Below are 14,349 nucleotides of genomic sequence, written 5' to 3' on the forward strand. Positions count from 1 at the left end.
AGTAAACTAAATGATATTTTTATTAGGTTAGCCCTAAATACAGAGAATAATTTAGAGGAGTTGATATTTTGCAACCATTTGTTTCTAATTTTGTAATCTTTTAACCTTTGTTATTAAGGATATTCTTTGTTGTTTAAGTGTTTCTGTTGTATGCAGTGAATATAGCGGTTATAGCTTTTCCGCCCGCTCCCCTCTCCCTCCAGCACCGCTCCGGCTGCACCTTGCTAGCTCCAAGCTCCTACTCAGCAAGCGCTGCCATCGTCTCCCTCCAGCAGCCATCATGATTATCTACCGGGACTCATCAGCCACGATGAGATGTTCTCCAACATATACAAGATCTGGGAGATTGGGGATGGGCTGTGCCTGGAGGTTGAGGGGAAGGTGGTCAGTAGGACAGAGGGTAAGATTGATGACTTGCTCATTGGTGGAAATGCCTCCACTGAAGGCCCTGAGGGCGAAGGTACCGAAAGTGCAATAGTCACTGGTGTTGACATTGTCATGAACCATCACTTGCAGGAAATCAGCTTCACAAAAGAAGCCTACAAGAAGTCCATCAATGATTACATGAAATCAGTCAAAGGCAAACTTGAAGAACAGAGACCGGAAAAAGTAAAACCGTTTATGACAGGGGCTGCAGAACAAATCAAGCACATTCTTGCTGATTTCAAAAACCACCAGTTCTTTATTGTTTACAATACGAATCCAGATGGCATGGTTTCTCTACTGGACTACCGTGAGGATGGTGCAACACCATATGTGATTTTAAGGATGGTTTAGAAATGGAAAAATGTTAACAAATTTGGCAATGACTTCGGATCTATCGCCTGTCATCGTAACTGACTGCTGCTTGTCATCCACAGAACACCAGGACTGAAGACAAATGGGACTCATGTCATCTTGAGCATTTCATTTATTTTGACTGTGATTTATTTGGAGTGGAGCCATTGTTTTTAAGGGAAAAAAATGTCATGTAGGTTGTCTAAAAATAAAATGCATTTAAACTCATTTGCGAGAAAGCCTGTTAGTTTAATACATTTGAACTGAATCCATCACGTAGTGTTCCTGAAGAAGCTGGAGTCTGGCTATAAACCACTACTAGAAAGCATATGACTGTCTTCAGATCACTTCTGCAATGAAAACTACTTCTGGGACTGGAATATAAAACAAGACAAAACAAAGCAAAACCAAGAATCAAAAGTTTTAATTCTTAGTTGCAGTAAAGGGAAAGACCATGCTTATAGCCATGCCAACATTTGAAGTGGAGCCTTTTCATCACCTGCAGTGGAAGTAATTAACTCTGGACGAGATTACCAAAAGAATAAAAAGAGACTAAATCAGTTGGAAAAAAAAAAAAGAAAATAGTGGTTATATACATGAAGAGACTTCAAGAAATTATAGAAAATTTGGATTATGGTACAAGTTTATTTTGATGTGAAAAAAATTTTGAAACTCATACATAGGTTTTTTGTAATACATGTTTTCTAACAGTTTTCTATTTATTTATTTTTCAATTTGCTGCAGAGCGTGTGCACTCAAGAGAGAAAAAGAGGGAGAGAGAAAGTAGTCTCTGGGGAGGATGACCATACCACAATCTCTCTTCTCTTCCATTTCCTCTTGAGGTTTGGAGGTTTGGGGCACACACGCACACCCTCCCAGCATTTTTTTAAATTTATTTATTTATTTTACATGCTTTCACTGAACATCATCACAGCATACAAAATGCGATTTCCCATCCAGAATACAGTGTAAAGTGGCTTATACATGTTATCGTCAACAAATAATTTTCCATTTCTTGTTTCTTGTGTGTGTGTGTGTGTGTGTGTGTATATATACATATATATTTCTCCCTATTTCTCACCTCTGCCATTTCCCACCCTCTTCCCACGCTGTCTCTGGTATCTACAGTTGCTTTCCATTCCTTTTCAATTTTCCCACATTTCACTGATTCACAAAATATCTTAAGTAATCTAAACACTTCCAATAGCAAGTTCAGCTGATATATACATATCTGTGAACACATGTTGACTTTCAGCATGAAACTCTGTGGGTAGAATGAATATACTATAAAGCAGCACCTAGCTGAGGCTATATAGATTAATGTGGTCATTAAACAGGTATTTTAAAAAATATTTTTATTAATTTTAAGAAAGGTAGTTTTAGCTTTAATAAATCAAAATTTTAAAAATGTTAAGAGAACTTTGCTTAAGACTTAAAGCCAGGAAACAGGTTAGGATTCTGTTCAAATAATAGGTACATGGACCTGTCCACAACTCAAGAGAAGACAAAAATCCTTAACTCTGGAAAACAGACAATAGAAGATCAGTAATGTTTTAGTAGAACGTCATACAATTCTATTTCACCAGGTCAGACTTACGTACTTTTTCTATCTTCTGTTGTGGTCTGATCTTTCCGTTTAAATTCTAGAAGATAACATTCAACTCTGGACTTATTCCTACCATTAAGCTGGCCATTTTCTTAGTTGTTTTTAGAACTCTTATTTCTGTGTGTCTGACTTTCGTTTTCCTGATAGAGCACTCCCTTCAGAACTTCTTGGAGAATTGGTCTGGTGTCATTAAATTCTTTCAGGTTTTGTTTATCTGAGAATGTTCTTGTCTTCTCTCCCCATATGAAGGATAATCTTGCCAGAAATAGTATTCTTGGTTGAAATTGTTTTTCACTCAACACTTTGAGTATATTTTCCCATTCTTTCCTCGCTCACACTGTTTCCCATGAGAAGTCCGTTGTTAGCGGAACTTTGTAGGTAACTAGATGTTTCTCTCCTGCCAATCTTAGTGTCTTGTCTTTGTCTGTGGTTTTGGTCAGTCTGGCTATATTGTGTCTTAGAGAAGAACTTCTTGAGTTGATCCTATTTGGGGTCCTTCATATTTCTGGGGTCTGGATCTTTGAATGCCTTTCTAGGTTTAGAAAGTTTTCTTCCAGGATTTCATGGAATAGATTATCAATCCCTTTATTAGTCTATTCATCTTCTAGGATACCGATTATCCTGATGTTTGGATGTTTAATGTTATCTAGTATTTCTCGTATATTATTCTCATTTTGGGGGCTATTTTCTCAATCTTCATGATGGATTTTTCTAGGCCAGTGATTCTCTTCTACATCTGAGATTTGATTTTCTGTATGGTCTATTCTGCTTTTAATACTCTCAAGGGAGATTTTGACTTCCTGTATGACAACCTTCATCTCCAACAGCTCCATTTGATTCTCTTTTTATGGTGTCTATTTCCTCTTTCAACTCTTGCAAGAACTTCCTCATCAGCTCTTTTCTTCTAGAGTTCATTTTCTCTCCTCTCTTCCATCTCTGTTAGCTTTGTCACTATGAATATTCTAAATGCGTTATCAGACATTTCAGAGTTCCATTGTCTGTCTATAGATGAAGAGGAGTTATTCTTTCCCCTTTGAGGAGAGGTACTTTCTTGGTTTCTCATATTTCTTGTGCCTCTGCAGTGACTTCTAGTCATCTGATGAGTTATTTGTTTTTTCCTAATTTCTAAAAGTTCAAGCTGAGTGATAAGAGGTGGGTGGGAGGAGGTGCTCTGCAAACTCTTTGCTGTTGCATTTTTCTCCCTTTGTGTTGCAGATTCAGTGGAAATTGAGGAATATGTTGACCCTGACAGTATTCGGATGCTTGGCTATGTTTCACTTAGACCTGTCTAGACACTCAGTGCATGAAGGCTGAGCAGCAAAGTGAGGAAGTAAAAGAAAGAGGACAAGAAAACAGAGAAAGAGAGCAAGAAAAAAGAGAAAAAAAGAAAAAAAATATTTACTTATTATCTTAAAAAGCAAAAAATGAAAACCGTGCAGCACTAAAGTGCGCTGCATGAAAACACTAGATCTCAGCTGCCATAAAGGACTCAGCCATCTGAAGGCCTGCCCTTTTTGCCTCTCTAAATGGGAGGGAGGAAAGAGAAGGGAGTTATTAGCAAGATAAAGGAGCATTTCAGAGCCAATAAAATACTTTACCTTAAAAAATGTTTTAAAAAGTAGAACCAGCAGATGGTGTAATGGCTACATCACTGGACTCCCATGTAGTAGACGTTGGTTCGAGTCCTGGACCCAGTGGCTTAAACTCATGCCGGCATGTGTGTGTGCATGCCCAAGATCCCAAGAAGAGAATGGAGGAGAAGGGATTGCCGCATGGCCACCCTCCTCGGGGATGATTTCTCACCTTCGGTCTCTCTGTCTCTCTCTGTCTTTCTGGCGAGCACCCTATAGCATAAACCTCTCTAAAAAAATTTTTTTTAAAGAAAAATTTAAAAAGTGAAAGAACCGAGATAGAGAGATGGAGAGAGGCAAAGAGAAGGATAGAGGGGGCTCTACCAGGGTGACTTCTCAGCAGAACATCTTCATTTCTCCTATTCCTGGAAAGCACCAGATCCCAGCTGCCATGGAGGACTCAGTCTTCTCCCCAGCATGTTTTTGAAGCTGCCAGGTCTGGGACTCACATGGCACAGTTGGCCATGTGGATTTGAGCTGCCCTAACTATCATGCCATGAGCCTTTTCAAGAGCTCTCATATATGATATATAGAGAAATCAATATCTATATTTGAATATCTATATTTGACAAATACTACCTTAGAAAATATAATTCTATCAAACATCAGTCAGAGCAACTATAGATAACAGCAATTAGATAACAGCAATTCAACTAAAAAGAAATGCATTAAAAATTACTTTTTTAATGGGAGAAAATGCAGGCAAATATATGGCTGTGGGTGTGCAAGAGTCTATACGTAAAGATGGTTCTTGAGCTTTTGTTATGTCTCACAACCTGCTAGATGCTAAGGACCCAAGATGAATATACCTATCCCTGGGGTTTTGAGGAACTGAAGGAGGAGAAGCTGGGGAGCCAGTCGTGTAAACAAATTATTACTGTATGAGGCAATACCTGTAATTACAGGGGTAAGTGCAGAGCCTCACGGGACTGCTACAGAAGGAGTGCCAAATTCCATCTGGAGGTGCAATGGAAGAAGCAAATGGTGAGCTGAATTTTTTTTTTTAATATAGAAATTCAGGGTTACTATGGATTATACAAGGGTGCTTCCAAAAGTCCATAGGAAAATAGAATTAAAGTATGAGTTTATTTGGGTACAAAAACATTTTCAAATCCATGCATAATTTTTTATAATAAGCATTTTCATGAACATTTTGAAGACTCCTCTTATTCTATGTTCAGAAATCATTATATAGCCTATACTCTTGTGTCTTAAATTTTACCAAGAAATTTAGCAAGGGTTGTCACCTCGTCTCTCCTATGATCTTTGGAAAGCAGTCTAACCTGGGGGTTTGCAGACCAGAGTCTTATATTCAGATACAGCATTCGATAAACAAATCATTTGGGCCTCAGTTTCCACATCTGTACAAATGACAATGAGTTATAGCCATTCTGCTAACTTCACAGGATAATTATAAAAATGAAATTAGATAATGCATATGAAAACAGCAAAGAATTTTACACATTCATCTAGGCCATAACATTTCCATACTGAGTTGTCCATGGCCAATACTAATTACTACCATGCATTAGAAGGGCAGATTAATCACAGTAATTAAAATTTTTTAAAATAATTTTGCCAGAGGATGTGTACGCTTGCAGGAGACAGGGTGGGGGGGTGGATGGGTGAGGAAGCACCCTGCCAGGGGAACAGTCATGCTGCAATTCCTTCTCCTCCATCTTTCCCTTCTGGTATGTTTCTCAGACCACCAAATCTGAGACTTAGACTGTGCTGTCAGCCATGTGGGATCCAGCTACATATAATCACTGTGCCATGGACTGGGCCAATCAGAGTAATTTTTAAAAATGTGATTCTTTGGAATTCCATTGCATGTTTCTTCTGAAGTTTTGCACATCTCTCTCTTAGACTTGCTAGTGTCTTTGAAGGATAAGCTGGGGCATGCATTATTATCCCAGACTTTTATGAATACAAAGAAGATGAAGAAGCCCAAGATAGTAGGGCCAAATCAGAACCTGAGCTCCAAGCACTTGCCCTCAGACCATTCCTTCATACACACAGTACACTGAGCACCTTTTAAGAATGACAGTGATTTTTAGCAAATAATTATAATAGCCACCAAACAGATAAAGACATTTATTCTAGTTACAGATGCTCAACAGTAAAGTGGAGCCTTTTTAAATATTCAACTTGGGGTGGGAAATCATGCTTTTAAAATTTAAAAGAAGAAAGCACTGACCTACTGAATACCTCTCCTACTTGTGTCCCAGGCTTCCAACTTCCTTCCAATGGGCTACATACTGCACGGGTTTTCTGTTCTGCTCTAGCCATTCTGAGTGCGATATGCCCTTACCTATACTCATTTGTATAAACTCCTCCCATCCCTAAGTTCAGCTCAAACGCCACTCATCCTTGATCTCAGTTGCCAGAAGTATCTTTGTCTCTTGAAGATGTTCAGCTTAGGCTGATGGGTAAAAACCCAGGCTTCTAAGGCAGTATTCCTTTACCTTAATCTCAGTCCTGCTACTTATTAGCAGCCTCTCTGCCTCCGGTCTTTTACTTGTATGGGGGTAATGCTAATAATGCTTGGTCATTACTAAGTTATTTAGAAGGTTAACAACAGGCAGCAAAAGCAAAAATAGACAAGTGGGATTTTATCAAACTAAAAAGCTTCTGCATAGCAAACAAAACAATTGACAGATTGGAGAGACAAACTACAGAATGGGAGGAAATACCTGCCAACCATGTATCTGTTAAGGGGTTAATATTCAAAAATGTATGAGGAACTCAGACAACTCACCAAGAAAACAAATAACCCATTTTAAAAATGGACAAAGGACGTGAATAGACATTTCTCAAAAGGAGAAATACAAATAGCTAAGTACATGGCAAGTGTTTAATATCACTAATCATCAAGGAATTATAAATTAAACCATGAAAAAGATAACATCTCACCCCTGTTAGAATGACTATTACAAAAAGGACAAATTATAAAAATCATTGGTGAGGACGTGAGAAAAGGAAATGCCTATACACTTCTGGTGGGAATGGAATAATTTACATAATTTAGCATATGGAACACAGTATGGAAGTTCCTCTAAAAACTAGAAGTAGAGCTACCATGTAATCTAGAAATCCCTTGACTGGGTACATGGACAAAGGATATGAAATCGGTATGCCAAAGAGCTATCTGCTCATTGAAGCACTATTCATAATAGCCAAGGTATAGAACCAATCCAAGCATATGAACAGATGACTAGATGAAAAATATGTGGTATATATACATAATGAGATAATACTCAGCTTTCAAAAAGATGGAAATCCTGTCATTTGCAACAACATGAATGAACCTGGAAGACATGATACATGAAATAAGCCACTCACAGAAACACGGTTACTGCATCACGTCACTTATATGCGAAATCTGAAAAAGTTAAACTCTGGAGCACAGACTAGAATGATGGCTACCAGAGGCTGGCGAGGAGGGAGTCGGGAGGAACTGGAGAGATGCTGGTCGAAGGATATAAATTTTCAGTTAGATAGGAATAAATTCAAGAGATCTATCCTAACTATAGATCATAACAATGAACTATATACTTAAAAATCGCTATGATGGTACACTTTAAGTGCTCCTACACAGGAAAAGACAAGTATGTGAAGTAACGCAAATGTTAAGTAACTCAATTTAGCCATTTCATAATGTACATTTCAAGCCATCATTTTTCATACCATAGACATATACAATTTTGTCAGTTTCTACATTTTTTTAATTAATAAGGTAGCAAATGTAAATCACACTTGATACATAGCAATAGCCAATAAATACAAGCTGTCAAATGCTCTTTTATTCCTATGCAGGATTTTCATCCTGTATCAAGTAGCTAGTTCTCTGAGAATAGGAACTGGTTCCATAGCCCCTGAACACCCTTACCCCTTCTACAAAAGTATCGTAGTTCTGCCATTATTAGCTCTGCAAGCTTAATCTATCTTTTCATTTCTTTAAGTCTCAGGCTCTCATCTATATAATGAAGATTAAAGGCAACAATGTATATTAAAATAGAGGACACAATGCTGAGTAGATAGTAAATATTCAATGTGTTTTAGTTATCATTTGGTACTTCAGAATCTATATTAAGGGGTGAGCAGGTGATGTGGTTGTTAAGATGCTGGACTACACATGGTGGACCATGGTTCGAGTCCCAGACCTGGCGGTTTACTCTCTCACTTTCCTTCCGTCTCTCTCTCTGGTGAGTGCATGTGCCCTACAGCAAATAAATAAATAAATAAGAAATTTAAGAAATAATTCTTTTCTAAAAGAATCTATATTAAAACTGTATTAAAGGATTAAATCAGATAACAGAGTGTTCCTTATATAATATTTTCTGACTCATAGTTGATATTACAGACTCAAATTTGGGGGAAAAAAATGGAGAGAAAGAAAGAGACCAAGTACAGTATCAGGGAGGCTCGGGGCGGAGAAGACAGCAGAAGGCAGTCTTATACGTACACGCTCCAGACGAGAAGCCCTCAACTCTGCCATTAGATTTCAGGCAATTATCTCTTTCCAAGTGAAGGGACAAGGAGGAGAAGATTGGGGAAGGCAATTAGAGAAGAAAGTAATAGAAAATTAAGATGAAAGAGTGGTGGCAGAAGGAAAAGAGGAGGAGTAAGAGGAGAGAGGACAGAGCACAGGCAAGAGAGATCTATGAATAAGTAAGTCTGGTCTCAGATTTGTCACCTGGTGTGCTGCCACCCCTTCAGGGCATTTCAAAATTTTAAGGGGGTGTGGTTTGTTCAAACCATTGAGAGTCAGATATGGTAGATATTTTGGGATGCTTGAGATGGTCCCACACCACAAAGACTAGTCCATCTCTTGCTTAACTTTAAGTTAAATGACATAAGTGACAACTTACCTCAACTCTATTTTCCTTATTAAAATGTGATATTAGGGAGATTTGTTTGTTTTTAAAAATACATTTTTTAAGGAGTTATTTAACTTTATTTATTTATTTATGTAAATTTGACAAGAGAGGGATAGAGTGAGAGAGAGAATGGGAAAGCGAGAAAACAAGCCACCAGGTCTGGAACTTGAACCATGGTCGGCCATAACCACCTTAACTACCATGCCACCTGTCAGAAGATTAGTTTTGACATATCTCAGTAATGCTACTAGAATAAGAGGAAAATTGTATAGTGTTTTATGGTGACTTTTTTTTTTTAACCAGGGGAGGAGTATATGTTGTTTTAACTTTAACTGATTATAGTGCCTACACACCACGGGGAATATCTCACCTCATATGGTAATGCTACTCACAGTATGTGAGCCACATACACTCTGAAGTGTATTACATTCAAATGTGGCAGTATACACTTGCCAATGTTTAATTTGCAGAGTCTACATATGTGTACAAGCAATTGACTGTATCATTATGACTTCACTGTAGTTGGCTCCAAGAATTGAATATTGTATTACTGCATTATCGTCTTCTTTTATTTCTTATGTTTCAGTTAGGATATTATATTCACTTTTTAATTATGCATGTACCAGGTTATATTAGCTATGAAAGTCATGGGATGGCTGAAGGGAATTTTTTTGGGGGGAGAGGCTTTTGGTATAAGGTGCGTGTGCTCACCAGAAAGACAGAGACAGAGAGACAGAAAGTGAGAAATCAACCCCCCCCCCAGGGGGGATGGCCACTCCACAATCCCTTCTCCTCCATTCTCCTCTCAGGATCTTGGGCATGCACGCATACACTCCTGGCGTGATTTTAAGCCACCAGGTCCAGGACTCGAACCACAGTCAACTACATGGGAGTCCAGTGACATAGCCATTATGCCAACTGCTGGTCCCAGGAATTTAAAAATTTTGTTATAAATAGGGATTGTTTGGGGCTAATGGGATTGAATCTCTCCCCTACATGCAATTCTGACCCATTTTTATCCCCTCTCCCCTAATCCTTTTTCCTTTTGAGCATTTCAACAGTAGGGGATAATGGGCTGTAAGTGCTTCTCCAGAAGAGGTACTGGACTTTAATCATCTACTTCATGGGTCTCTGACAATCCCCCCCAAATATGTGTTCTGTATAGAAGTATGTAGACTTGCAAACAGTCACTATTACTAATTTTATTGTATAACATAATAAAAAAATAAAGCACTTCATTTTGAGGAAGTTGTGATACTTCTGGTGAATAAGCCTCATTAGAGAATAAGTAACTACTTGTAAGTGGTGCCCAGGTGGCCTTGATTGTTCACAAGAAAAGAGACATCAGTAACATGATCAAAACATGAGTCTGCTAGAGCTGGACCCCACAGGCCATCTCTCAATAATTCAGTCTCTTTCCTACAAAGATGAGCTCTACAACCTTGAGCAAATACATAGTCTAAACTCTTCATTAGTTGAAAAGGACATAAAAAACACTGATCTTCATTCCAGTAGGTGGTGTGGTGGTTAAGGCAGCTGGATCCCACATGGCTAACTATGCAGTTCAAGGTATGGACCTGAGGCCTTGAAAAATCATGCCAGGCACATGTATGTGCATGCATTCTCAAAATCTCAAGAGGAAAATGGAGGAGAAAGGATTACAGTGTGGCCATCTTCCTGAGGGGTGATTTCTTACTTCCCCTTTCTGTCTCTTTCTTTCTCTGGCAAGTACATGTGCTCTATAGCAAAAACCTAAAACAAAAACAAAAACAAACCTAAAAAACATACCAGTTGTGAGTGAGGAAAACATTACAACACTCAGACCCACTGTGGGAGTCGTTCTCAGGTAGAACACCAACAGAGTCATGGCTGAAGACAAGACTTTGGACCAGACCACCTTGGTTCACAATCTTGGCCCTCACTGGCCTTGCGATCTTGGTTAAGTATTATTTGTCATCATCTAACTCAGGTTCCTTAGCTCTGAATTGAGGACACCAACAGCATCTGCCTCTTAGGATTGTGTGAGAATGAAAGAAATTATCCTCTGTCAAGTACCTAGAGGAGTGTTTGGTACATGGGAATTGCTCAGTCCGGGCGAGCTATTATCCCTTTTCCTGTGAAATTTTCTACTTTTTTAAAAAGAATTATTTTATTTGACTGTATTACTATTATTATTATTATTATTATTTAATTTGACCAGAGAGACTGAGAGAGAGGGAGAGAAAGTAAGAAAACAAATCACCAGGTCTGGGACTCAAACTGTAGTCAGCCATGTGGGAGGTGACCTTAACCACCACGCCACCTGCTGGCCCCTTTCCTACTGTTGACTCTACAGTGTCCATTAGAACCGTGTAACATTGAAGAATGGCTTTTAGTAGTGCTTACATGAGCTTCTGCTATACTGGGTACAGGGCGCTCTTTATACCCATGTCATCAAATATAGATCAAATTAGAGGGGAAAGCTCTAAAGGAAAACAAAGATATCAGAGAGTTCCCCTTTGACAGGCACAGACTAAGACAATAGGAATGACATGAACACTAGCCATATTTCAGAATGCTTTATACAGTACAGTGCTTTGTTAAATTTCATGAGCTCATAGTACCCAAAGAAGCTAATACAGTAGAACAATAGCTGACATATCAGGTTTTTCAGTCATATTATCAGTGGCTGACAGTTTGCCTAACTGCCCCTGGCACCAGCTCTGAATTCACATAACCAAAAGAGAAAAAGCATTAAAATGATCACTTCCTATTTGACTTTAAAAGTCTCAGATTATCTGCATGAAACATAAATTAAAGTGAAACCAGGGGGTAGTCTGTGCATATGACTGTCAGGATTATTAAATTTGTTCCATTACTAAAGCATCTAAACAGTGAGAAGCAGGATGTTCAATAAAAATGAAAGAGCAGACTCTCCACATAATGAGTTCAGATTGTTTTACTTCAGCTCATGGTGGGATATTAGTTTCCTGGGGCATCCGTAGCAAATTACTACAGACTGTGGCTTTAAACCACAGAAATCTACTCTTTACAATCCTGGAGGATAGAATTCCAAAGTCAAGGTGCCAACAAGACTGGTTTTCTTCTGGAGGGCTTTGCGAGAGAGTCTGTTCCTTGCTTTTCTCCTAGTTTCTGGCAGTTACCAGCCATCTTGAGTTTGTAGATACAGCACTCCAGTATCTGCCTCTTTTATTACACGGCCATCATCTCTGTGTGTTTCTTGTCTTCACAGGGCATTCTCTGCTGTGGGTATGCGTGAGTATCTATGCACAAATTTCCTTCTTGTTATATAGGCACCAGTCATTGGATTTGGGCCTAACCTAATGACCTCAACTCGATCACATATGTAAATATCCTATTTCCAGATAGAATAACATTCAAGGTATTAAGAGTTAGTAGTTTGGGACCAGCAGTTGGCATAATGGCTATGTCGCTAGACTCCCACGTAGTCGACCGCAGTTTGAGTCCTGGACCTGGTGACTTAAACTTATGCCAGGTGCATGTGTGTGCATGCCCAAGATCCTAAGAGGAGAATGGAGGAAAAGGGATTGAAGCATGGCCATCCCCACTGCAGGGGAAGAGAGTGATTTCTTGTTTTCTGTCTCTCTGTCTCTGTCTTTCTGGCAAGCACACACGCCCTATAGCAAAAACCTCTCCAAAAAAAAAAGAGTTAGTTCAACATAATTCAACCAATATCACATGGTAAATCTGACAACTGCTAAAGATATTTAGAGGTAAACAAGTTCTGCCCATTGGTCTGAGCATCTTCATTTCTTACACAAAGAAAGCAAACACGTTTAACCTTTGGACTTGATTTCTGGCTAATTCTTTTCTAATAATTTTTTACTCAAGTTTAGTTTTGGTGTGGTGTTTTCTGTGTCTTTAAATCTATTAATTCTTTATGTGTGTAAACCACCCTAAAGAAGGTAAAATTGCAAAGGCTATTTAGTTGGCATATTTGCCAACGAATTGGGAAAAAGAAAGAATAGAAGCCATTCAGGAGTTACTGAACTCTGTTATTTTTCATTCATTTATTCATTTGGGTATTGAGAACATGCACTTAACAGAGAGAAAGAGAGAGTGAAAAGCATCCACCTCCCACCCCTGTCAGAGGGAATGGCCAGACCATAATCCCCTCTCTTCCACTTTGCTCTCAGAATTCTGGCCAGGCAGGAACATGTACCCGCCATGATTTTCAAGCGTCTGGGTCCAGAACCTGAACCGCACGGTTGGCTATATAAGATCTAGCCACCCAGGGGACCAGCAGGCAGCGTGGTGGTTAAGGTGCTGGACACTCCCACATGGCCAACCACGTTGGAGTCCTGAATCTGGTTGCTTGCTTTCTCTCTCTCTCTCTCTCTCTCTCTCTCTTTCTCTCATCAAATTAAGTGAATGAATAAATAAAACTAAATAAATAATTTAAAAAAAAAAAAAAAAAATTCTGCCCCCCAAACCACCATGCCACCTGGCTGGTCCTGGAAGTTACTGAGTGCTTACCAGAAGCCTGCTGTGTGCAAAGAACGCCACTAGATGGAAGGGTAAAGGAGAGGTTCTTTCAAGAAAATCTGTAAGAGGGCATTCCAACCCTTCTGTATCTTAAAAAAAGAAAGGAAATTTGGTTCAAGACCATCAGCTTCCATTTCACAAATGTAAGATATGAGGGAAATAGCAGTGACTTCCAGCTCCATGCAAGCAGAATGGCTCCTCCTTTAAGCCCCCATCCTTTAGGAAAGGATAATTAAATGACCCAATTGCTCAGGGAAAGTATGGAATGTAGTTTTCTCTTTGTTCATTTATTTATATCATGGGTTAGCAACTGTGGTCCACATACCAAATCCTACTGATGCTTGTTTGGTGAACAGTCTTATTGGAACACAGCCACGCCTCTTGTATTGTCTGTGACCACATCTCACTATAATGTCAGAGCTGTCTGTTGCCCACAAGGCTTGAAATATTTACTATCTGGCCCTTAACAGAAAAATTTTCCTACCCTTTATTTAGATTGCTATGAAAGGAATAAAGGAATGCAAGATGCCAAACACCCTACGCATAGATTACAGGTAGTAACTTGCAGTGGATTTCTTGGCATCACCACCGTTTCTTTGACAAACCTGTGAGCTTAGTGGTATAAGTGTATTGTTAGTGCCTATTGGTAAAAGCCAAGTAGGGCTTAAACACTCTGAAATCCCCACTAATCCAAAGAATGGGGATGCTCCAAATCAGCACGAATGAAAATCTAAACCCCAGACTGGATAGAAAAGAGAGGACTAAATCACAGTTTAAAACAGCCTTCGAAGGCTTAAAGCAGGGGTGGCAAATCCTCTTCTTACCTGTGTGTGTAGCGCAATTAGCTTTACACTACGCCTCCCAGCTATTGTCATTCTTGTCATTTTCCCCTCTCCTTCGCCTGAGTCACCAAACCACAGAAGTGGGTCCCCTCATAGTGCTGGAGACC

The 14,349-nt window shown here is 39.1% G+C and overlaps 1 pseudogene; it reads left to right on the forward strand.

Annotated features, from left to right (window-relative positions):
* The first annotated feature begins 280 nt into the window (after positions 1–280).
* Positions 281–794, forward strand: LOC106733534 (translationally-controlled tumor protein pseudogene; annotated as a pseudogene).
* The last annotated feature ends 13,555 nt before the right edge of the window (positions 795–14,349 follow it).

The sequence above is a fragment of the Tupaia chinensis genome, unplaced genomic scaffold, assembly GCF_000334495.1.
Source record: "Tupaia chinensis unplaced genomic scaffold, TupChi_1.0 Scaffold144010_1, whole genome shotgun sequence".
Lineage (NCBI taxonomy): Eukaryota > Metazoa > Chordata > Mammalia > Scandentia > Tupaiidae > Tupaia > Tupaia belangeri.